The following is a 26,955-nucleotide window of genomic DNA, read 5'->3' on the forward strand; positions in this document are numbered from 1 at the left end:
CTCTCTGAAGATACAAGTTACACAAGTCTTTAAACTTTTCCTCTGAATTTTGGTGACAGGTTTTTCTAAGATAGATGTACAGAAGGGAATGGTTAGTACATTATTTTAAGATGTCTGTGGCTCTCCTGGGGTGCAGAATAATGATATTTGTGCTACTTTGAGATGGGCATTAATAATGGTCTTAGCTCACTTAGGGGACAAAGGGACTAGGAATGGCTGAGCCAAGAGAAGATTTGCTGGCATTAACAGACATTCTTACCTAAGTCTCTGTAGTTTCTGAAGAGGCACAAAGTAATAATCTGAACCTAATTTGGGTTTCAGCTCTGCAGTTGAACTGCTTCTGCATCACAACATTCAGATATCACTGAGAATGTCCAGACATGGCTATGGAGGAAAGTTATGGAGAAAAGTTAAAAGATAGTCCACAAAGGTACACCTGAAAAAAGACCTCTGAAGTGGAGAAAAGCCAAATGTCTGTGAATTATATGTTAATTGGACTTGAAAATGTAAGATATCTAACCAAATGTATGTTTTCTAGGAAGTTGAGTATAGAGAGAGCTGGGAGATTCTGTTAGACCTGATGTCACATTGGTCATTTTCCATCAAGCAGGTCACACTAATAATTGCATCAGAGAAAGTGCCAGGAATTCATTTGAAATTTGTAAGCTTTTATAGTAATGCTCTAAGTAAAGTTCACCTTTGTGAAGTGTTTTACTGTGCAAGTGGTATGCTGCATTTAATGACAATCTCCGTATCAATTCTCTTGGTGCACCAATTCTCTTGGTGTCTCCTTTTACTCAAGAGGATTTTTTAGTAAACTAGAACCTAGGAAGAATGTTGAAATGGTACATAAATGATGTGTATATTAAAGAAAAAGCAGACTGAGTTTAAGTATTCAGAAACTACATCTATTTTTTAAAAGAACTTTAAGTCATTCAAATATAAGAATATCAGCTGATGGTGGACAAACACCCAGGAGCTTCTGTAACTTTAAACCTGGTTGTGATGATCACAGATTCTGGCTCCTTTAACACAGGGATATCCTTTAAGAGGAGGCTGTGAGCTACAGTAAGTTAATTTGTGTGCTTTGAGAAAGATGCTAATAAGGTCAAGGCTTTGGTTTGTAGCTATGTTTGCTATTTTAGTTTCACTTTATTTTTTTGCCTTTTTAAAACTTTGTATTTTGAAGCAATTTTAAACATCAAGAAAATTTGCAAAGATACTGGAGAATTCCTGCATTCCTTTTTCCCAGAATCAATAGTTGTTTACACTTTGCGTATTTGTTTTATGTTTCCCAATTTAGCACATATTTTTCCAGATGCATTTAAGAGCATGCTGTTTATGTCCTGTCCCTTTACTCTGAAGTACTTCAGTGTGTGATTCTAAAAAGCAAAAGTATTCTATGTAAATATGCTAGATTTATTAAATTTTACACAATCCACTATAATCTACAATTCATATTAAATTTTATCCACTGTCCCCTCAGATTATTTGTAGTATAGGTACCAAATCTAGTTTAGGATCACGTATTACATATACTGTATTGAAATTCTGAGTAGTAGGAGAGGCTACAGGAATATTCGGTTAATATTTAGAAAGAGGCCATGGGAAAATCAGATTTATTAAGTGCCTTTTTTATCTTCAGGGAATGATCTCTGTGCAGTAGTGTATCTATCAAGGTTCTTCAGAGAAACAAAACCAATTGAATATATATATATCATATATGCACATTTTTGTGTCTGTGAACATATGTTTATATATGTGTATGTATACACACGCATGTGACTCATAATGAATTTTCAATCGGTGACAGACCACATATATGATATAATGATGGTCCCATAAGATTATATTGCCTAGTGATGTTGTAGCTGTCTTAGTTTGTGTAACTACACTCTAGGGCTCTAGGGATGATGAACCTTTTAGAGCTTACTATGATAACCAACAGCTCATTGCAGCACATGCATCATAAGTTTACCACCACTGCTGTTGGATATTTGCACAAGGCGGAAATTACTTTATGATGTAATTCCTGTAATGTAGCCTCATGGTTAAGCAACACATTATTATACAATATGCAGTGGCTCATCCCTTGGTATCCTTAGCAGGTTGGTTCAAGGACCTCCCACACTGGGGGCACCAAAATATGTGGATGCTCAAGTCCTTTAAGTAAAATGGCATAGTGTTATCATATCAACTACACATATCCTTCCACATACTTTAAATCATTCCTAGATTACTTCCAATACCTACTACAGTGTAAATGCTAAATAAATAGTTATGCTGTATTACTTAGGGAATAATAAAACAACAGAAGTCCATATATGTTCACTACAGACACAATTAAAAAAATTTGTCCATGATTTGCTGAGTCTGCTGATGTTGAACTCACAGACACACAGATCTCACTGTGTATATGTGAGCACACACAAACACATATGCATATGCACAAGCACGCATTTGTTTTAAGGAAGTGGCTTATACAACTGCAGAGGCTGGCAGATCAAAGCTGTTACAGCATGCTGGCAGGCTAGAAACTTTGACATTGTAATCTTAAATTTGCAATCTGTAGAGCAGATCATCAAGCTGAAAACTCTGCAGTGTGTACACTGTAATCTAGAGGCAGAACTTCTCCAGGACACATCAATTTTTGCTTTTAGATTAAGCCCACCCACATTATCAACATTAATCTTAAAGTCAACTCATTGTAGATGTTAGCCACATGTGCCAGTGTTTAATTAAATAATTGGCCTTCCCAAATTGACCCATATATCCAGGTAGATTATCACCCACATTTTTCAGATGAGGAGTTAAAGGCTTGGTTAGTACCATTGTTTTTGCTAAGGGCAGTCATTGCTCAGATGAGCCGGAATACAAATCTAGCGTGTTTAACTCCAAAAATACATGTTTCTTCCATGGCACATTCCATTGCTCACTTTGGCACTGGATGATTTAGAAAAGTAATGAGTTTTCAGTCCCTCACAATACTCAAACACTGAATGATTAGGTGAAAAGAAAGTTCTAGAAATTAATTCAGGCTTTGAATAAAAGCTTGTTACAGATGGCTTTTAAGGTTCCATTTGCCTTTGTGAATCTATATTAAGTTTTATAAATAAAGTATTTTAGGGTTATTGTTTTACCATCATTAAAATGTTTTTTCCACAGCTATGTTAGCACTCACTTAGCAAACCTAATCATCATAGACATGTAAATTGTACCCATTTTTTTTCTGGAACTCAAATTATTTAAACTTTCAAAAATAGCATTTCAGGGCTGGGGATTTAGCTCAATGGTACAGCCACCTGCCTTGCAAGTGCAAGGTCCAGAGTTCGATCCCCAGTACCAATAGAAAAAAAAAGCATTTCAAACTATTTCCACTGTTTGGCAGTGTTGTTATTAAGAGGGCATATAGAAAAATACAGGAATTTATAAAAATACCTTGCCATTCAAAATCAATTGTAAATTACTTTTATGTAAATATAAACTTTATATACCCCAAAGAGTCATTTTTATCCTTATATTTTATTTCAAATGATTTTATGGTACAATGTTTGTCTATTTTATTTCAAAGTAGAACTGTAATCAGACCCCATGGCATAATTTTGAGAATTATTCTCAACATCAAAAAACATTTCATCTATTGTAGATCATTTTACATAATAAATAATACTCAGCCTATTCACTAAGTATGAATAGGTACCCCATACATGCTAAGTGAATTCTAAGAATTATTTTGGTTATTCCTCAGAAATTGAAAGAGGTAAGTACTATTACCACATCCATTTTAAGAAAAAAGAAAAGGAAGAACATCAGGTACAAGATGATTGCATAATAGTAAAAGGAAGATCCTACCTATATGCAGATGGATGTATTATTTTATATTTTTCTAGGTATTTTAACATAAATTGATTTATTATATAAATATATATCCTTTGAAAAAAATATATATCCTTTGAAATCTCAGTGTTCACATTTCGATAGGCATGGAGAAAAGTAATTAAATAACTTATCCTTACTAGCAAGATGGTTGCCAAATTAGAAAATTAATTTATGACCTCTTAACACCAAGTCCAAAGTTTCCCCATTAAACTACACCACTTCTAATAATAAAACCCACTGTTTTGACAGCATAACATATGATATTCTTCATTGCTTAGCAAATATTAATTTTCCATATTATAGTCTATAATTACCATCACTGGGCAGTTGCACATTTCTTTGCTTGAGTAATTTGTCATCTAACTTGAAGGCACATTATTTTTTCTCAGATATTTATAGGAATATACACTTCAATCTCTGGGGGAATTTTTCGTTTAGTAAGAAATAAAAGACAACACTTTAGTTTGATTTAAACATTTGAAATCTAAAGGTGCTATATGGCAAACATGCAGAGGACAATATATCAGGTTTTTTGTTTTGTTTTGCTGTCAGATTTCACTATAGTGAGATCTTATGGATAGAAATCTATGTAGGGAAGAAGTATTGTTGGATTCCAATACAAGAATAAAAGGTAATATTTGTTATTTTTGTGAATACAGTAGGAATGTTATGACCTTTCTTCCATTACTGGGGATTGAACTTAGGACCTTGCACTTGCAAGGCAGGCATGGCACCACTGATGCCCAGCCCTCTGTTATGAGCTTTCTTAAAAACTTAGGAAGTTACAATTCCTGAATTTAAGTATTGCTGGGAAAAAAAAGAAAGAATTTATCTTTGCCTAAAGATTTCTAAAATCCCACTTAATTCATATATTTTTCAATTCTAAAATTTTAGATTTTTATATAATATAGGGAACTCCCCTTATTATGACTGCAATTGTAATAAAATACAGTTCTTTTTAACTTTTTATATTATATGGGATTCTAATTGTGTGAAATTGCTATTTCTTTTTTGTAGGATAATTTAACCTAACTTAGTTCTAGAACTGAACAATAGTGCAACATTAAAAAGGAGTGTCCAGATAAGTGCAGTGGCGCTTGCCTGTAATGTCAGCACTCTGAAGACTAAGGCAGGACAATTGTGAATTCAAGCCCAGTCTGGGCAACTTAGGGAATTAGTAAGACTTTCTCTCAAAGATAAAGAGTGAAAAAGGATTTGCTATTTAGCTTGGTGCAGAGGGCCTGGGTTCCATCTCAAGTACTAAAAAGAAAGAAAATATATATAACATCCAAACAGAATCCAGTGGTAATTTAAGAATAGTTCTAGGTGGTTCCAGTAATAGGATTTACATGTATTCCTCTCATACTTCTACATGAAGTCCTTAAATACACACACCAAGACTTCTGAATGTGCCACAAAGGGCTTACTGAACTCTTCTCAGATAGCTTTAAAGGTGAGAGCTATTCATACACTGCTGAATATCCAGTTATTTTTTTAAAAACTCCAGCCATCAGCCACACTGCAGAGAAAGCAAAATGTGAGATGAAAAGAAAAGCTATCTTAAGGTAAGCCATGAGGGATTTTCAAAGGACTCATTAGAAGTAAAAAAAGAAAAAAAAAAAACCAAAAACTCAGAAAATAAGTCCATCTGAACTAGAACTTATAGATACAAAGCAGGGAGATTTATAGGACTCTCTGGTGCAAATTTGTTTGAATGTGAGTCCTTACCACCCACTATTCTCTCTCTCCCACTCTCTCTCTCTCTCTCCCCCCCACCCCATCTCTCCTTCATTCCTTGTCTCTCTCCTCCCTCTTCCTCTCTTTCCCCCTCCCTCTACCTCTTTCCTTCTTCCACCTTCCCTCTCTCCCACTCTTTCTTCTTCCTCTTTCAAACACTTCTCCTCTTTCTACTATAGATCCTATATGGCCCACCAACCCAGATGAGATATCCAAGTATTAGCAAAGGCAGCCAACATTCCTTCTTATATAGACCTGGGAGAAATCTCCACAAACTCCCAGGAAGGAAACTGTTTCCGTGTCCTTCCACTACCTTCTAGAAAAATAAAAATTAAAAAATAATTACACTTTCTATTTAAACAGCCTGAACATGAATGCCCTACTACAATCATGTACAGTATTTTGATTTCACATTATGACAGCTAATTCTTATCCTGATTAAATCCCAAGTTTAGGAGTCTCTGGGTACCACAAAAGAGAATTTGTGTATATTCTAACTGGTATCTTAGACTAGGGGATAAGATAAGCAGTGCCCCTTACAGAATACCACCTAAACAAAGCTTTTTATCAGGATGTGCTCTGCATTTCATGTACATAAAGATTAATTCTGGAGAAGGTAAACATTTTTAAGATATAAAATAAAAGCAAAACCCATACATATCTACCCAAAAGGCAAATAAAGTTTATATGAGACCAATGCCCCTGTGATTTTTGTTGCCTTAAAACTTAAGTTTCTTAACTTATGAAATATTCACTGCATTGTTTGAAAAGTCAAAACCATGCATGTGTGTGCTTCTGGGCATCAGAAGAAAAAGCAATTCCTCTTGGACATGACATACACACATCGTATAAATTTCGGCATGGTTGGCAAGTCAGTGAACATACAGATGTGAAGGGGAAAAAGCCCCCAGTGTCTGTAAAAGATGTTCCCTGTTGTAGTTCACAGCTTTCATTGGGTTGAAGAATTCAGATTTATTTCTTATCTTTTCTGAGAAGTTCCTCTGGTGAGATATCTGTTAATCTCAACAGACTGGGGAAAAAAGTGTAGAAGATATTTTAATGAAGCATAAATAAGAAACCTAAGATGAACAGAATATTAAAAGAAAAGTAGCATAATTCTAATGATCATAGAGTGTGTGTATGTGTTTGTGTTTGTGTTTGTGTGGACCTGTGTTTGTTTACAATAAATTTTAGGCTAGCAAAGTTTTGGTAAGGTTTTTAGTATCTTTATTTTGACCAAAGTCTATAATTTAATTTTACATGCCTCATATTTATTTTATTTAAATACCTCTACTTTCCTCAATTTCTCAGTCCTCACCTTTTGGGGAAAATATGTTTCCCTCATAGAGTAAAAGAAATATTTTATCTCTTTTTTTCATTGCTTTTAGCAAGATATAGATTAAGGAATCATTTCAGTGATTCCAGTGAACACAGAAGTCTTATTCAGTATGTTAGCCTTTGTATTTATGTTATTCTTTGAAATGAGCTTCATTAGAAACTTGCTCCATCATTTAAGACAAAATTGATAGCATCATTTCCATTAGAGAAATACCATAGATACATCATTGCTGTAAGGGTGTATTTATTAACAAAGAGGTTAAGTTGCCTGCTCAAGTTAGTCTCCCAAGTCAATGGAAGAAATAGGAATAGGCTTATCATGCTATAGCTTCTAATGTACTACTTTTATTGCTTAGCTACAAGAGTGCTTTTCATGCATTTATCGACAATGCCCTAATTACTAAGAATGAAAATTGCACATCAATAAGTAATTCTCCACTATTAGGTATTCGAAAGAATTAATGTTACACAGATTCTAGTAGACAGAGAAGGAAAGTTCACTAAATGGTATATTAGAACAACTATGATAACTGACTAACAAATTAAATCCAGCAGAAGAGATTGGCATTTGTTGACTAAACCTAATAAAGTACTGTAGTTTACTGATGTTCCTCCTGTACCAGGCAGAGATAACCCTAGAATAAGATAAAAGACAATAATAAGCATGTGTATCAGAGAGAGGAGCTGAAACATACAAGGTGATGATGTTAGTCCAAAGAAAAACTGTAAATACAAATTTTAGATCCATCATGCCAAAATGTTATCTATCCTTAAATTATACAGAAACAAAGGTATTTTTGTTGTTTTGTTTTGTTTGCTAAACTCTGAATTAGTGACTTCTGGTTTTCATAGTTTAGTTGTAATTTTAGTGAGTCTCTTGGAGGTCATTTTCCCAAAAGACATTTTTTAAATGCAAAAATTTCTCTCCTTGAATGATGACTCACCTGTAGACAGGATGTTTTCCTGTTTTGAAGAATGCTTTTTATAAGGCCAGTAAACATACCAATGTATAAATACATGATTGATAAAAACAAATGCTAAAATATGACCATAAAGAAATTAAAAATAGAAAATTAAAGCAAAAGATGAGAGTAGCTTATAAAATAACTTTCAAGTGATACTATTAAACTGTTGCAGCTGTTCACCAAACTGTTTCTAAGTCAATGAGCTATACATTTTTGTCTTGGGTATGGACCCCTTGGAAGGTCAAATATATCTGAAACTTTCCTTCAGAAAAATACTTGTTCATATCTGGACACATACATGTGGTTTCAACAGCAGTTTCTGGAGATTCACAAACCAATTTAAGTGGGAAGAGGCTCCACAATAAAAGCTAGTCATTTGTCCTGTGTCACAGACATAACACACTAAGTCATAAAGTTCAGGACCCATTAAGCAAAATATCTTCCCCCAAAAGTTACAGTGTCTAAGAGCAAAAATTTCACTTTAGCTTTTCGTAGAAAAGGGATATTGCATATAAGATAACATTGAGTTATGATTTCTTGGAGGCAGGAAACAGAGTTACAGAGTTAAGGAACTTGCCAAATTGAAGAAAGCAGACTTTCATGTGATGCTAAGTCAAAAGTGAATGTTGTTCCACTGCATTAGGTCAGTAAAAGTTTCATGGCAACATGAGACCTGAGCTATATGCTGAGGAATAATCATAATAATACAATAATGGCCAAAATTTTTGAATGCATTACAAGTACTAGGCATTCTACTGAATACTTTACATACATTTTATTTTTTAAAACCTTAAAATATCTCTATATCACTATAGGAAAAGTAAGCAATAATTGGAAAGATTCAGTAACTTGTACCAGGATATCCAGCTGGTATCAGAGTAGGGTTCCAACCCTACAAAGTCTTTCTTTTTCATTGTATGGTATTGCTCTCCAAGAGGGTAAGATGTGAATCACCAGAGAAGTTTTCATAGAGTGCAGGACATTCCCAGTGGAGTCTGCTATAACACCTGTACAGATATTACTATATGTCTAGAAATAGCTAAATACAGTTGGTTCCCCAGATCTGCAGGATCTCCATCTACAGATTGAACCAACCTAGTATTATAAGTAGTTGAGGAGAAAATAGTGCCTGAACTGAACATGTAGATTTGTCATCATTGTTTTCTAAATAATAGTATAACAAATATATCAAATAATAGTACATTGTTTTAGATACTGCTATAGTTTGGATATTAAATGTCCCCCAAAGGCCCAGGCATAGAGTGCTTGGTCCTCACAGAGTTGATACTGAAAGTAATAAAATCTTTAAAAGATGGGACCTAGTTTGAGGTCTTTATGTCCCTGGAGGCATGATCTTGAATGGGAAACCAAAACCCCAGCCTCTTCTTTCTCTTGTATTTCCTGACAATGGCAATGCATTTTTCTCTACCATGCATTCCCACCAAGATGTGCTGCCTTCCCACAAGTCCAAAGCAATAGGGCCAGCAATTCATGGACTAGAACCTCCAGAACTGTGAACCAATATCTTTCTCCTTAGAATTTCAATATCTCCATTTTTTGTTGGATGGAAAGCTAACACTGGTATTATAGCTTATCTAGAGATGATTTTAAAGTTTACATTAAAATCTATATGTTGGTTATAAGTAAATACCTTTCTGTATAATGTGATACAAAGGACTTGAGCAACTGTAGATGTTGTTATATGTGGGGTGACAATTTATGTATATATTTGCTTTTTATGTTTCTTGGGTTTTGAACCAGGGACACTGTGGATGCTAGGTAAGTGCTCTGTCACTGAGCTATATACCCAGGCTGGACAACTATAATTTTAAGTGCTAAGACCCACATAAGACAAAAAATATTAGCTAATTCATTTCCTTGAGCTGAGCATAAATCTGTTTTCACAACTATTTTGAAATAAAAGTAACAAGCACCATTTTCCAAGATAAGTGACAGGAATGCTAGCAAATTTCCAACTCTCATAAATTTACCATCTACATGAATTTATGTGTTAGATTTGGTATTCCTATCAGTTGCTTATAAAATGATTGAGTGACAGGCTTTAGGAAACTTTATCTCCTAGCCAAAAGTAAAATTATTCTTTCAGTAAAAGGACAGATTTCATGCCACCTTTACATATAAGTTAAAAGATGAATATGATAGAAAAGAACATTCTCATGGGATTTACAGTACCTCTAAAATCTATCAATTGGTATGAACTATAAGATTTTTCTTCACTGAGTATCATGATGATATATTCTTTGCATTTGATGTGAGATAAATATATATGTCTTTCTTTCATCTAGGAAGATAAATCAAGCACCTTAAAAGCAGTCTCTTTTTCTGAAAAAATACAGTGTATTAAAAAATACTTGAAAAAGAGAGGTTGGGACGACCTTTGTGCACATTTTAATGCCACTCATTGCCATATTCAAACCATATAGTGGAAACTGCATTTGACTATAAATATTCTTTTACATACTGTTTTCTGACAAATGATAGAAATAATAAACATAGTATTAATGATATTAAACAATGGCTAAAATTTACTTTAGCAACTATTTTATAGTAGTAACTTTACTAAGCACTTAAATATATCATTATTTAGGTCATATAATTGTGTCATGAGGTTAGATACTATGTCCCATTTTAACAAATGAAACTAGGATCTGAAACTTGGAAGGGATGTTAGGTTTCCCTGGCCACATGGTTAAAGTAATGGAAATGGCATTTGTCCCCAGGTAACCCTACTTCCGGACCTTCTGATTTGAACTCCTGCTATCTTAATAAACTTTGTCTTTTGAATTGTGAAAATACTTCCTTTGTTTAACTTAGATTTATTTAACTTGAGGGAGAAAATGACTAAATCATTTACAAAAGATAGTATAAGAGGAATCATTTAGCTTACTGCTGAGAATACCTGCATATATATTTACCTCTTGAGCGAAGAAAGTAAGAATGCTTCTTTGCTTACATAAAATGACAGATTTTTCATAAATTCTAAAATGATTTTTATGTAGCGGACTTTGTTTTTAATTTTAACAAAGTCAATGGTCGTGCCTCTCATTTCTTTTGTGGCATCTCATTGTGTTTAGTACACTGCCCTGCAGAGTTAAGTGGTCAATAAATGCTTGTTGACAGACTTTCCCAATGGGCATCTGTCAGTATCCTACAGTGTACTTTTAAGATGTGATGAAACTGGACTCTCATAAAATAAATGTTCATCTGTTCTAATATCCACAAAAATCAATATATGTACTATAATGCTTTGAAAAGCATCCATTAATTTTTCTTTACCTTATTTTTTCCCACCTATTTATTGAAGGGAATAATAGCTGTAAGTGTTGTTGTTGATGTTTTTTTTTTATTTGGCAAGCTGAAGCATGAAGAAATTTAAGTTTCACAATTGCTGTGAAAATGCTTACTTGTTGCTTGTTTTTCAGAATTTAGGGAGCATCTAGAACATTTATTATATTCTCCAAATTCTAGCTTCCTTTATTTATTTTGATCATGGGGAAATTGAGGCTGTTCATTAAACTTACTCTGTAAATTAATTGCCAGTCTATATTATGCTTTGGCTTTATTCATGATAGTCTTCACACAGCATAAAAACCAGGAAACCTGGTTTCCCTCTTATGCTTTTGCAACCAACTTTATAAATTCTCTGTCCTTAATTTCCCATTAATATAGAGTAGGAATTGAAAGATAAAATTTTTTCTGATTCTTCATAGTGTGATATTTTCTGGTACTATTATATATTGTGGATATATTATAAGTTATCGTATATTAAATGTACTATTTGCACATGATTGCTGATTTGACTGCATTCTATAGTAAAATGCAACTCATGATTTAGAGAAATTTGTCTTAGAGTAGAGAGAAGGCCTATTGAATTTTCTCAACCATGGCTTCTCCTTTTAAATACGTTGTGAATGTAAATTCATTTATGAATTTTGGAATCAGGCTTGGAAGTGTAATTTGGTACATCCTAAAGTGATGATATGCTAGCACCAGAGTAAGATATTAGCAAGGTAGATTGTTTTAAAACTTGTTTCCTATGGTTTTTAACCTCAATTGCATTTATATAATATTGTTAATACAGACCATTATAAATATTTTAGTGCAGAAAAATACAATTTATAAAGTATATTTATAAATTTTTGTGGTTGTTCTGAATATTATCAATTTCTTGAATGTTTTAAATTATATGATCTCAGAGAAATCCAGAATCTTAGAGTGAAGAGAAGCATGTGGCTCATCTATCAAATTCCGCATTTTGTCGAAAATCAGAGAAATTGAGACTGAAGATTAGGTAGATTGGCCATGGGCACATAGATTTTTAGGGACAGAACATGTAATAGTCAAATCTTTTACCTCTTGGTTCAATATTTCTTCCTTTACTTCTCCAAAGAGGCCAATTCCTGGTACACAGTCTTGCCCATGATTTCTTTATATATTTTGCAAATCTGTTTGTTATACACATGTTGTCTTCCTGAAGGACTGATCCTTTTTTCATTATATAGTGTCCCTCTCTGTCTTTTAAGGTTTTTCTTTTTATTCTAAACTCTGCCTAGTATTAACAGAGCCATTTTTCCTTTCCTCTGAAATCTTGGAAATATACAATTAAAAATAAACTTCCTGCCAACACAGAAGACCTTTCCACAAAAGTAAAAGAGAAAGAAAATAAGTGTATTGTTGAATAAACATGAAACTAGAATGTAATGCACATTGCAGGCCATCTGTTAAAGACATTGCAAAGGCAGAAAGAAATTCTACTTATTTATATAGCTAGACATACATAATCCATGAGATACATGTTTTCAAGATAAATGACAACACAACACATCCTCAAATAAAATGACTTGACATGTCATACAGTTCAGCCTCAAATCACCTAAAAATTAAGAATGCCTAATTGCCTTTATGAAAAGGAAGCTTAAACACCTATATTTTTACAAAGGAAGTAGTTTTATAACTGCCTGAGAAAGTTAGATTCTTACCCTTCTAAAAAACAAAACAAAACTAGGAGATAGGAGTGTTATCTTCTTTGGTTACTATATTTACAATAGATAGCATGGTGCCCAGGTCCTTGAGGAAAAAAAAGTTTCCTGGATTTGAAAACTTGCAGGATGCTCATTTAAATTTTTCATACATCTGAAAGATCAGAGAAACAATTCACAATTTCAGGTCTTCTTAAATAAATGCCCTAATAAAAGGAAAAGGTGAGGAAAACTTTGTGCATTAGGGAAAATTCTTCTTTTCTCTCTTTTAAATTTGAATTTACCCTGACAGAAACAAGGAAGATAGATACCTTATTGCTGCCAGGGAGAGGTGATATCCATATTTTCCACTTGGCCTTCAAAGTGACATTTGGTGGGAGAAGGTTTCTCACTATTGCTGAAGTAAGGGGCAATTTTCTGCTCCACATCTCATGAAGGCTAACACCAAAATGAGAGGTGGCTGCATTACCCCTGCAAGATGGTGAAAGTCTTGACTCCAGTAATCCTGTTTTGACATCTACAAAATGGGGAATGTGGAGGTATCATTTCTACCTGGCAGGAAGTGTAGGCGTAGGCAGCCCATTTGGTCTCAGCTGAAACTTTACTGCCTGGGGAGAATGAAAAAGCTCAGCTTCTTTAGTACAATTCTGGTGGGGGTGTTGGGGAACCTTGTTAGAAACTCTGTAGGCTGGAAATCTAGCCTGCCCATTCAGGCTTCACCTGGGTGTATACTGTAGGAATCCCAGGGGTTTTTAGAGTGTATGGCTCAAGTACAATGGCTATGTCCAAAAGTGCAAAGCTTGCAAAGCCCTTCATTGGTCCTTTCTTCATGGAAAGCAGGCATTTGCTGGGGCTTTTTTTTGTCAGTATCTACTGGTATTTCTGAGTCTCCAGCATCCTCAGCTTCAACTTTAGGATATAATCAGACAAAAAGAAAACCCAGGGAATTCCCCACTGTGAGAAGGAGCCCACCATCCTGCTCTCTGCCTTTCAGTCTTCTTGTGTTTATTTTTATGTGCAAAGTACAGGGTTTAAAATTGTACTTTAGGGAAAATAGGGAAAAATCCATTTATTTCATCTACCCCAAAGAACACCTTTCTGCATATTTTGAAAATACTAACAAGGGGGCCACTTATGGTATGAGAACTCAAAAGGATGTTACCCATCCAGAAATCTAAAACTCATTACTTTCCTAACCACTCAATTGTAAAGTCTATGAAGACAAGGACTGTTTTATTTACTTTTAAGCAATTTTTAGTTCTTTGGTGTTAGTGTGAAAACAAAGTAATTTCTTTTCTTTGTGGTCAGGGTTTTCATATCTAAGAATCTATGGAAGTGAGCAATACTAGTCACCATGACCAAATTTTTCCTCCACAATATTTGTAACACTGGTAGAAACCTTCAGATAATTGTTCAAAGGAAAAGTGGCTGCTTTTTTATTAAAATTGTCTACTTCTATAATTTCAAGGAAGAATATAAATGGATTTCTTTTCTAAAATATAAAATAAGTCAAGTTATGGCAGTGATAGGGGAAGAATTTTATTTCTGACTAAAGGAATAACTCATCTTTTCTTTAATGAGAACAGTAAGTAAAAATAATTATTCAGGCATGCTTGCCATCTCATTAAGATTTGATATAAAATTTCCTCCAATAAAACTCAAGTGTTTTTTTTTTCTGCAAGGTTGGGCTTTAGGTGGTTTATTATTTCTATTAGGCTGAGGGATTTGGCTATTCATTCAGCCTACTTCAGTTCAGAAAAAATTCTTATGGCCCATTAATTTAAGGAAACTTCTTTGTAAAGTGCATGACTATAAAAAGAAAAAAACAAAGAAAAAAGACTTCCCTTATTTCTTTCATTATTTCCTCTTTTCTTCCCTTTTTAAACACATTTCTGGCAACAGTTATTCTATAGAATCAAAAAATAAGAATTAATATGCTAATAAAAAGTAAGTGACCAGTCTAAGTACATCAAATAATTTTTTCAGCATGAAATGTATAGTTTTATCAGACTAAATGTACATATCCAGATTTAATTACTTTAGAGAGTTTTATGTAAACTTAGGATTTTCCTATGATTGAAATAACCACATAAAGTAAAATGAATTTAGGATATATGTATTTTTTGAAAAAGTATTTCCCAAAGTAAAATATTTTGTGTCCTAATTTTCCAAAAAAAAAAAAAAAAATCCCCAACAAATCATGTAAATATATAACTAACATATATATATATGTTTGTGTGTGTGCATGAGTGTATGTGGGGAGTTGTTCTAAATAATGTATAGTTTGTGTCAAATAAAAAAGCCGAAAACCAAGACCAGACAAGGCCACAACAAGCCTTTATTGCAGGGACAATCTTCCAGGCTGTCTGTGAACAAAGGAGAGACAAAAGCAATATGGTCGGGGCAGGGACCGCTTTTTATAGGAGCTGGAGTGGGATTAAGTGAGGTAGTAGCTAGGGACTGGAAGGGCCAGTGACGTCATTAGTTGCTAGGAGGAGAGCAAGTATTAGGTTACTCTTTTGGGGGGAATAGGGGCATGTCGGGAAGAAGGTAGCTATTATATACATCAGCCACCCTAAATCGGAGGGAAATCTATCATTCCAGGCTCTTGTTTTATGGTTGTTGGGCGAAGGTCTCTTCTTCTGTAGCTGCTTCAAGCTGACAAAGGGGTGAAGGTTAGGGCTAAACCTGGATCTGATGGGGGCAGTGGTAGGTGGGGGCTTTTTCCCTCTGCTGCAGTGGCTGATACCCCGTCATGGTGAGCTCTGTGACTATCTGGTTGGTAAATGCCTGCATGCATTCCTGCAAGAAATTTTGAAAACAGAGAAACAAGCACAGTCCAAAGCAGAGGATCACACAGATAACACTGAAGGGTCCCAAGAGCAGTAATAGCCAGGGGAGCCATGAGCTCCAGGAACTAAATGTATCCCACCATTGATTAGCACCTTGGGGGGCATATCTGGCCCATTGAGTCTTAAGTCTTTCCCTCATTTGACGTGTAATTTATCTCATTATTTACATAGGTCTTACAGAGACAGGTGGATGTTTAGGGGCTCATCTGTTAGAGAAGTAAGAGACTGTTATAGAAATAAGAGATCATAGCTCATGATTTAAGGGCCCGTGTGTCATGTCCTTGCTCTGAGAGAATGAGTGGAAAAGTGATAAACACAATTTATATAATCTTTATAATTTTTCTTTGGAATATAAAAGTTGCATGTAACTGAGCAAATGTCTTTTGGAGCCCAACATATTAATGAGTGTAGTGTTACTATGAACCTCACTTGTCCTTTCAATTCAAGGCCATGAAAACACACATTTTAGGCTGATCATTCCAGCAAAGCCATGGAATAGTTGAGCAAAGGACAGCTTTATTCCAGTATCTCTCAGTTTTTGGAGGCCTCCTAGATATATTTAAAAATAAAGACATAAGAACCAAGAGAGTATGTAAAGGTGCATATCTCCAATGATGAATGTCATTATATTGTACACCTAAAATGTACCAATAAAAGGATATACGAAAAAAAAAAAGAGAACTGATAACCTCAACAAGGACACTGGGCAACTTAAGGAGATCAAGTAAAAGGCTTGATCTTTTCAGACACGGGTAGGTATCCAGGAAATATGAGCACAATGAGAGAAGAGGCATCATAAACAGAGAACAAGGATGTACATTATTTTAAAAGGAATAAATCTTGTAGCTGCTCAGTATAGAACTTATCCTGACTGTGGCTGACAAGCAGGTGATTTTTTCCCCAATACTCTAACTTTTTCTTTTTTTTTTTTTTTTTGACCACTACACGATAGTTAATTAGTTATCACAGAATCAGAAAAACACTTATTTAAAAGGAGAGATCTGGAGACCAGTGGTTTTTAGGATTGGACACTTGTAAAGAACTTATTTTAATTTCTCTGAAAAGAATCTATACACACTTATAGCTAATTAATGATTTTCCCTTCTATTTAGTCCCCAAAGTTTTATTTTTTTAAAACTGACTGTCATAAGTGAACCAAAATATTTTTATAGATGGGTTATGACAATTTTTCTGAAGTCTAGCTTTATTATGTCATTATTTTATACCTCTTTTGGTTGTTTTTTTTCTGCCGGGTGTTTAAGACCAAGTTAAAGTGAGACCTATGTCAATCAATATGAACCTCTTGTTATTTATCAAGGTCAGTTAAGTCTCCCCAGGCCATTACTTTGGAACCATGTATAGAGCCTCTCTGCTCCTCTGTTAGTGTCAGCCATCAGGATAGTTCATGGCCTTACTTGACCAAGTTGTTTTCAGTGAAAGCGTGGGAGGTATATTTTTTTTTTTTTGGTAACCCTCCTTTGGCACATGGTACATTGTCCTCTGGTGTCCAGCAATCTCCCTATTCAGGAGGTTGAGTGACTTACCAAAGATGTAGGATCCTGTAGAGAAGGTTCCCTCATTGCCTGGATCTTTGTTGACCTTGAGGGGCTGGGGCCAAAATATTTCCTGTCCTCATAGCCCAGTTACCTTTCCAGTTTTGGTCTCCAAACTTTAGTTGTTGAACAGCCAGAAGAGAAGGTCAATAGCATTAGCATTGTAACAAGAGTAATGAACTTAACTATTACAATTTTACCTGAATAGCAAGCATTTTGGAATTTAAAATATAGAGAACTGTTATTGTTATCATTCATGGTTGTTTTAGTAGTTGAATTCCTGTAGAATATTAACAAAAAAGAGCCACAAATAATATTTTAACATGACAATTAAAATGACTTTACCTTTGTAACATATTTAAATGTCCATCGTGATATAAAATAGCCGTTGTTAAACATACTCGTTTTTTTAAGAACACCAAAAGTTTTCATCTAAATTATTATCTTTTGATAGGATACCATCGAAAGAAAATATTTTAGCCCATAAATGAATCTGTTATTATAAATAGCTGGAGTGTATGAAAAAGGCAAATACCTGAATCAGAAAGAGGTTATTATCATAAACAACATATTAGAAAACCTGTACAGTCAGGAAGTATAAATATATTTAGTACACCAGAAAAAATAAAACCTTGTTATTGTTGTTTTTTTACAGGATATTTAGTCCTTGGAAAATGACCAGTGTAAGCATACCATAATAACATATTTAGAATTTATCCCTTTGATGACAACCGATGTAAACATAGTATAATAATATACTTAAGTAATATTTATTGATGTAAGTCTTTTATAAGGCTATGAAAACTATTGGGTCAGTCTGTTGTAAGACTGAAAACTATTTAAAAAAAAAAGACTGAAAACTGTTGCAGTCCCCCTAGTGAACAAAGACTAGAAAATATTTCCATGCAGCAGCTCCTTTGTTCACCAAACGGGGAATGCCTTGAACTTAATAACCTTTATCTTAAACAAAACAGCTGTATGATTGGACAAAAAACAAAGATATATGACAATTTATAAAACTAGAGTGCACTCAAATATATTTAGCCCAATGGAATTATAATATCTTTTTGTAATTTTTAGTTTTATAATTATAAATAATACTATTCAAAACTTTTTGTAAGTCAGTTAACAGAGATCCCTTGTAGAATTAGAATCAGAAGGAATGAAAACTCTATTCCTGTAAACCTTTTATAACAAACTGAAAACCAACAAACAAACAGACATATTTTCTTGATAAATCACTTCTGCACACCTTTGTGATGTACCTAGGCCTTTTGTTCTTGTCTGTCTAACAAGACCAACATATAAAATCCTTTTATATAAAAATATATCTTTTACTTATAGCTTTTTTAATATTTTTCCTCAGACTCACTATAAACCTTCTATAAAAAACTTGTCTTTAGCTGTTAAAATTTTAAAATGTCCCTTTTTTTCTTTTTCTGTTCTCAGATTGTTACATGTTAAAATTTGACTGGTTGTCAACAGTAGTAACCTTGAGTTTTTTATCAACAAAGTAAAGAAAAGAGCAAGTTAACCCTATAATTACAATTCAAGAATTTACAATGTACAAGAAATGTTTTAAGCACATCAATTAAACATCAACTCAAATTGGAACAAATACATTTATCAATTAGCTAAAATTTGTAACTTGATTTTTCTTGTGAAATCTCTTGATGTCTAGTAGAGCACAGTTGTAGTTTCTCTGGCTTTCTTTTGGGATAACATAGCACTCGCCTTGGCTTTTAAAGTCAGGAGTGTTTTTTCTCACTACTTTGTTTTATGCTCTTCAGAGCTTTTCTAGCTATTTTTAATCCATCACTTACTTTTTTTTTTTTTTTCAGTTTTTCAAATCTGAGTGCAAGCCCTGCTCGACCCTCTTTAACCTTTTTTAGCTTTCTCTTAATATCCGGGGCTGACTGAGAGATAAAGTGACTGTCAGCCTGGGAGGTAGGATTAATTTTGGTATATTTTTGAAGGGCCTCAGTGAGCCGTGACAGAAACTATGTCAGATTTTTTTCATGGGTCTGAGTTATTTTTCAGCCTTATCAAAGTTAACAGACTTGTGAGCTGTCTTTTTAAAACTTTTTATGAGCCAGAGAGTCATATAGTCTCTGCGGCCTCTATCTACCTGTCCTAGCTGAGAGTCCCATTGTGGGTCTTCTCGGGGGATAGGGTGTGTTCCCACTGGCTTCGTGTTATCAGCAACATAAAATGTATCTGCTGTGGTCTGGGCCACCATCCATACTCTTTTCTTGTCCTGGGGGGAAGGGTAGAAGTCAGCATCATATAGATATTGTGTCAAGTCAGATCATAGGACAGAATCAAGTAATGAAATTCTTTGATATAGACATCAGGATCAGAGAAGAAGGAGCCTAAGCTTTTTTAATTTGAGAAAGATCAGAGAAAGAGAAAGGGACATGTACTCTATCAATGCCCTCAGTCCCGGCAACCTCTCAGAGAGGCATCTGTGTGGCTGGGGCTGATGTTGGAAGGGTGGGGTAGTGAGAATGGGTGTGGGGTGGGGAAATGCAAGATGGTGGAGATGAGGGAGGAGGCAAGGAAGGCTCACAAGATGGTGGAGACAAAGAAGCACAGGAAGGGAAGGAAGAAGAGCTTACAGGGTTATAAGGTGGGGGAGGTGCGAGTGGTGAGTGATTGGCTGGATCAAACACATCGGAGTCAGGGGAGTCAGGAAGGGTGGAATCAGAAGGAGTGGGTGATGGAATTTGGGCTAGAAGTACCTGAGAAGGTGAGCATTGACAAAGGGAGGGTCGAGAGCATAGGTAGAAGAAGGCTTGTAGGTAGGGGATTTCTGACCATTTGCCATTGTGTTGACAGAAATTGTGTAAATTACGCAATATGTTAAAATCAAAAGTGCCATTTTTGGGCCATTGTAACCCATTATCTAATTTGTATTGAGGCCAAACCCACTTGTAATAGAAAAGAAGTCTTTTTGGGTTAAAGTCTGGTCCCAACAACTCAAGGGGTTTGAGTTGTGCCAGGAGGCAGCCTAGAGGCATTGAGGGCTGGTCGGGGGGGTGGGGGGGTTGGATTTATCGGCTCCCATGTTGTGGGTGAGGAAGATGCAGCTCCCTTGGAGAAGGACAAAAGAGGAGCGTCCTCATCTCCTTTGACAATCTCCGAGTGAGTCTCCCAGAGGGAGAGAACCAGAGGAGCTGGGCTGATGGGGCATCCCCCAGGGGCACGGTCCTGGGCCCAGCAGCGGAGGGGTCTCTCTGACCAAGTGCTTGGATTTCTGAGAAGTCCCTGAAGGGAGAGAATGAGAACTAGACAGAGGACCCAATGAGAGGAAGGCTGAACTGCCTACTCACCCAGAGACTGGTGACCAGTGTGGATGTGTAGCGTCAGCAATGGCAAAGGCAGAAAGCCCTGGGAGGATCCTGGCTCGGGAGATGTGGTCCGGAGGAGGTGGCCAAAAGGCCAATTGATCCCGACCCATGGGGGATTGTCAATCGACTGCCTACCTCCCAGGTTTTGGCACCAGATATGTCAGGTAAAAAAGCTGAAAACCAAGACCAGACCAGGCCACAACAAGCCTTTATTGCAGGGACAATCTGCCAGGCTGTCTGTGAACAAAGGATAGACAAAACCAATATGGCTGGGGCAGGGAGCATTTATTATAGGAGCTGGGGTGGGTTTAAGTGAGTTAGTGGCTAGGGACTGGAAGAGCCAATGATGTCACTAGTTGCTAGGGGGAGAGCAAGTGTTAGGTTACTCTTTTGGGAGGAATAGGGGCATGTTGGGAAGAAGGTAGTTATTACATACATCAGCCACCCTAAATTGGAGGGAAATCTATCAGTTTGTAATAGCTATCAAAGCACACTGCTCCTTTAATATATAATTTAGATTAATAACTCTCTCCAGAATTGAGTTTCCAAAAGTTGATTGAGACCTGATCTCTAATTCCGTCTATAAACATTACTATTTCTCAACACTAACATAGTTAAATGTGAAACCTGGAGTTAGTGATTTCTTGTTGAATCAACACAGGAACTTTTAATAAGCCCTAAATAACTCTGTAGATCTAACTCATAACTCACTATAGTATAAATATCATTTTTTTATTCTTCTTTATCAATTCAGGCTTTTACCTATGTACAGATTAAATGGTTCCCATAGGATTTTATACCAGGTATTTATGAGCATCATTTCTCTGCTTCCAAATATTTCTCTAAGGGCAGTGTCATCATATCAAATATATCTAAGTTTCTGACAATGTGACTTAAGACTAATGGTCTTTGTAATGTTACAAAATTTTTAATAGAAAGTTGATAATATATTTAGTTACCCAAACTAACCTTGGCTCAAATTTCTTCAAAAAAGTTTCTGTCACCTATTAGAAGAAAATAGACAGGGGGTATTGATTTTAGGATATTACTATTTTGTTCATATCGATGGCATATGACAAACATATTGATGTATATTTGAAATACCATACTGTATTCTTTAAGAAGTATAAGTTTTAATTTCTTCTCTTGATTATGGAATCATAGAAGATGAAAGAGATGATTTTGATGGCACTAGACTATTTCCTATAGGAATGTGACTAGTTATTCATATCCATAGCAATGAAGTTGACATAGCCTTCCTTTCAGATGCATGATCTCACTTTTTTTTTTTTTTTTGATACTGGGGATTGAACTCGGGACCTTGTGCCTGCGAGGCAGGCAGCAGAACCACTGAGTGAAATCCCTGGCCCAATCTCACTGTTACGTGAGTTGGTAAGAGCAAAGTACAATGTTGCCTTGCAGGGGCTAGGGTCAGAGTGAAGGGGAAGACGTTGGTCAAAGAACACTAACATTTAGTTTATTAAACAAATTCTATTTTACAGCATGGTGATTAGAGTTAATAATGTATTGTATACTTGAAAATTGCCAGGAGAGTAGATCTTAAATATTCTCAACATAACAAATAATATGTAAGATAGTAGATTTGTTAATTTGCTGATTTAGTCATCATCTTATAATGTCTCCATATATCAAAGCATTGTGTTTTACACTGTAAATATGTATAATTTTATTTGTCAATCACTCTTTAATAAAGCTCTGGGAAAAGTAGTTATTTTTTAGATTTTGAAATATAGATAAATTCATAGAAAAGTTTCCATGAACATCGGTTTGAATTTAAGAAGGTGATGATGGTTTATTAAACTAATTTTATTCATTTTTCTTTAAATAAACATTACATATTAACATTAAAAGTATTAAAGAAACAAGTATAAGAAATAGAGCATGTAAAGCATGGGATATATCCTCTTGGTATGACGCCCAGCAATCAGAATAGTTCTGGTCTTCTCTTCATGAACATGCTTAATGGCTTCTACTAATCATCCGAACTGCATGTTTTGAGGTTCTCATCTGTAAAATGGAGATAATGGCCCCTTTACCATACTTATCTGACAGGGATTTGGTGAGAGATAATGAGACTTTTCAAGGAAGCTCTCAAAAGCCATTATATAAGTACAGGGTTTTACTCTTAACTATATGGCAGTGTGTCCTTTGAAACCCATTAGGGAAGAGAGTGTTAGCTACCATGGAACTCAATATAGTGTCATGCTGGTTTCTGAATATATGAAATTGCTGAAGACATAAATTTATTTTGTTTAATTTTGAAAGTTTGTATAATTACTGAATTCCAGATTTCTACAATTGCCTTTAACAAAAAAATCTGGTTTCTTCAATACAGTATTTAAGAATTCTTTAGTATTTTAATTCTTAAATACCAATAGAAAAGCTAATTTTCCTTCAGCTCTCTTCTAAAAGTCCAAATTTACATGGTAATATCTTCTTAGTGAATGGTATAAATACAGGGAAATTTAGTCTCTTTCATTTATAATGCTTTAGGCAAATGTTCTGAACTTCAACTCTCTTTCTCTTCTAATCTAATGATTATCACTACATATTTTCTTTGGTCATAAAAAATGTTTTGTTTTGTTTTGTTTTATTTTGCTTTATTTTGTTTTGTTTTTAAGATCAAGGCTAATGCTTCAAACTTTTCAATCTTCAACCCTGGTCTGTTTTCAAACTATATATGATTGTTTTGAGATCTCTTTTAGTTTACATGTTTTCACTGCCTTATGTCATTGGGATTCAAGATCTATGTGCTAAATAACTATGATTATCACTGAAATTAAAATTATTGGTTAGAAAAACATACCATCCACTTTAATAATTATGTTTTTGTCTTCTTTTTTATTTGTTATTCTAAGAGTACACGTTATAAAAACATATAAGAAATATGTTAGGGGAAATCTATGTGAAAATACATAAAACATAATTAAGGCTAACTGTAACAAGAAATATAAAGGATGTTATGGAGAAAGAAGAAAGCTACATTAATATACATACAAGAAGATGGAAATAAATGTGTGTATATCCATTTCCTGTGTGTGAATATGAAATTTTACAAATGTAAATTATTTCTAAATTAATTTGGAGACATAATGCAATTCAAATAAATAATCAATAAATATTGTGGTTTTTAACAATAAAAATTTAAAATTCATTAATAAAAAACTAGGTGGTGATATTTGATAGATTTATTTGATAAATGAATAAAATAACCATTTGCCTAACTAAATGTCAAATCATATTATAAACCTACAATAATTGAAATGTTAAAAGGTAAAATATTATGTCCAGAAAGATATTAGGCCTCAGAAATATATCTGCTTTAATAGTTTCATGTATGAAAAAGATGATCTCTACTCTTTATTGCATTCTAATTTTGGAAATCTGTCTGTACTTCTACTTTCTGAGTAGATTTCTTGGTGGAGTTTAATTTTTCAGAGGACCATTTTTCAGTTTTATTTTTAATTCAACTGTATTTTACATTCTAATTAACTGCATAAGAACACACATACACACCATTTTCTTCATTCTTCCATTTAGATTATGGAATATAATTTTTCTAAATTATCTAAAATGAAGATTAGTTTTCATTATTGCTTTTATTATGTTGTCTACTAAAGGAAACTTTTATTTTTTTTATTTTTTATTTTTTTGATACCGGGGACAGAACTTGGGACCTTGCACTTGCGAGGCAAGCGGCAGCACCACTGAGCTAAATCCCTGGCCCAGGAATCTTTTAAAGCTATACTGGTGACACTGAGATGACATTTGGCTCACAGAAGTTTTTCTATAAAGTGTTTTGCATTAATATATTTCTGTATTAATGTCTTCACATCTGACATAACCTGCAATTTTGCAATTATAATTTTGGTTTCTTAAAACATGAGAGAATTGAAATGAGAATTTGCTTATTTGCTAGAATTTTTTTTTGCTAATTTGTCTTTTACTGCCTTAAAGTCATATTACTTTAGTTGCAAAAGATAGTCTTTTTTAGAACTAAATTAAATTATTTTTGTTTTGCAGTAGACTTATCAGTTTTTATCTAATAAATGATGGATGAAAGAATAAAAGATGAATTTTGTATTAGAATATTACATGGTTCAATGTTTTTTCCATCAATCTTGTTAAAATTCTTATGACCTCATTTCTATCTTTCTACTCAATCTTTAAAAAAAGGTGACAGTGAAATGTGCTAAATTTTCCAACTAATAATGTATTTCTGTTTGATGGTGCTTTTTACAGTTTTATTGCATGTAATTTGGTATTAAGTTATTTAGTTCAGGAGGTCTGTGACTGATATGTCACTGCGTATTATACCTTTTATCCATACATCTTTATTTTCTATGTCTAAAATTAATACTCCCATTCTTAGTGGCCTCCTCCTCCTCCTCTTCTTCTTCCTCATCTTCTAACAAGACTCTGCTAATCTGATTCATGTTTCCACTTGTATCTTATTTTAGGTGAATTTTTAAAAATAAATAACATATTTTATAATTTTCTTTCTTTTTTTCTTCTGAAGTTGTCATGGAAGTGTTTCAGTGAAGCTAGCCAATCCTTTTTAATGAAAAACTGACAAAGATTGTGCTGTAAAAGAGAGCAAATGATGTTTACAAACAAACAAAAATTCAGATCAAGATACCAGCAAATTAACACAACAATAAATAGATGGAAGTAGGGAGTTCAAATTACCTACTTCATTGTTTGAAAATATTTTAAGATATATGTTAATTTATTTAATTTATACTACTAGTATCTTTTTACTCGTTGAAAAGAAATTTTTGTCTTTTTTTTTTTTGGTACCAGTGATCAAACTCTGGACCTTGCATTTGCAAGCAGGCAGAAGAACCACTGAGGTAAATCCCCAGCCCCAAATTTTTGTCTTTTTGTTTCTTCTTTGTAAGAGTCTTTCTTGTCTATGACTTGTACTCTGAATAACATTTTTCTATTCTTTTAAGATCATGATACATAGAATATATTAGTTATTCTCTAATTATTTTGTTATAAGATTTTATTTTTCACAAAAAATAAAAATGGAATATAAGTATCTTCTTTATGCTAAAATCTGATCGATATTAAAAATATTTGATAATCTGTCATATCAACTCCAAAGAGTTCTAACAAAATCACATATCAATCTTTATTTTTGAAGTCTCTTAGTAAATAGGCGTATATTTCTTCAGGATGATGAGAATTCCTATGTTAACACTAAATTTGATCATAGAACTTCAGACACATGTATTTCATTCAGCATTCAAGAATAGCTACTGCCAATATTGTAGCTGAAGAGAATTCTGTTTTGTTAAGCAGGTTAGATTAATAAAAGAGACAACATATTACAACTTGAAAATATGCCATAGAATTTTTAAGTATGAAATTTAACATATATTATTATAGCCCAAGATTATTTGCTTTATTTTTGATATCTTGGAAGGTTTACATAATTTTTGAATGTCTTCTTAAATACTTCCTTTTTTAATAAAGACAAAATACCTTTATCTGTACTACATGAAAAAGGAAGAATTTTTATGTACCATTATTTTCTCCAGCCTTTTCTTTGAAAATACGTATATTAAGAATTCCTGGAGGGCCGGGGATTTAGTTCAGTGGTTCTGCCGCCTGCCCCGCAAGCACAAGGTCCTGAGTTCAATCCCAAGTACAAAAAAACAAAAGAATTCCTGGGCCAGAGATTTAGCTCAGTGGTTTCACCACCTGCTGCGCAAGTGCAAGGACCCGAGTTCAATCCCCAGTACCAAAAAAAAAAAAAAAAAAATTTCCAAAAATAGTATTAAAACATTATGTTTAAATATTGGTCTGTTTTAAAAATAATTTGATACATTTAGTTTTATAAACATATCCAACTGTTTTTACATTTAACTTTATAAGTAGGTGGCTTTGGTGTTGTTCACAAATCATTTTATATCTTCCCATTCTTTGGAAAAAATTCTCAGTCTAGATGAGTATCTATTCAAATACTATTTTAAAAAACAGCAGACAAATTTAATATTTCCCGACCTATTACTTTACCTATGAATAGCATTACATTGCTTGCTAATTTAAACAATACTTTTTTGAATGGAAGGTTTTGAATACCAACATTTTCTCCTGAGGAATTACATATACCTAAACCAAAAGAAAAAAGTTATGTATATGATAAATTCATAATATTGTTATGTGCAAAAGGGATCAGATTTAGTCTGTAATTCCAGTCAGTAAAACTAAGATCAAAGGTTAAAAGCTATACAGAAAGTTGGCTGAATAAA

At 34.0% G+C, this 26,955-nt stretch overlaps 1 protein-coding gene and 1 long non-coding RNA gene across 16 annotated transcripts in view; one reads left to right on the forward strand and one right to left on the reverse strand.

Annotated features, from left to right (window-relative positions):
* The window catches only part of Lingo2 (leucine rich repeat and Ig domain containing 2), a 1,224,968-nt gene that overhangs the window by 934,766 nt on the left and 263,247 nt on the right, over positions 1 to 26,955 (forward strand). The gene's annotated exons all lie outside the window — the stretch shown is intronic.
* LOC147825867 (uncharacterized) lies at positions 15,167 to 21,954 on the reverse strand. The gene is made up of 3 exons (XR_015440041.1): positions 21,644 to 21,954; positions 17,316 to 17,440; positions 15,167 to 15,721 (listed from the first exon to the last, which is right to left on the reverse strand). It is a non-coding gene; the product is annotated as an uncharacterized LOC147825867 (long non-coding RNA).

This window comes from Heterocephalus glaber, unplaced genomic scaffold (assembly GCF_053883595.1).
Source record: "Heterocephalus glaber isolate CG9 unplaced genomic scaffold, H.glaber_assembly_v1.0 deba00001481, whole genome shotgun sequence".
Lineage (NCBI taxonomy): Eukaryota > Metazoa > Chordata > Mammalia > Rodentia > Bathyergidae > Heterocephalus > Heterocephalus glaber.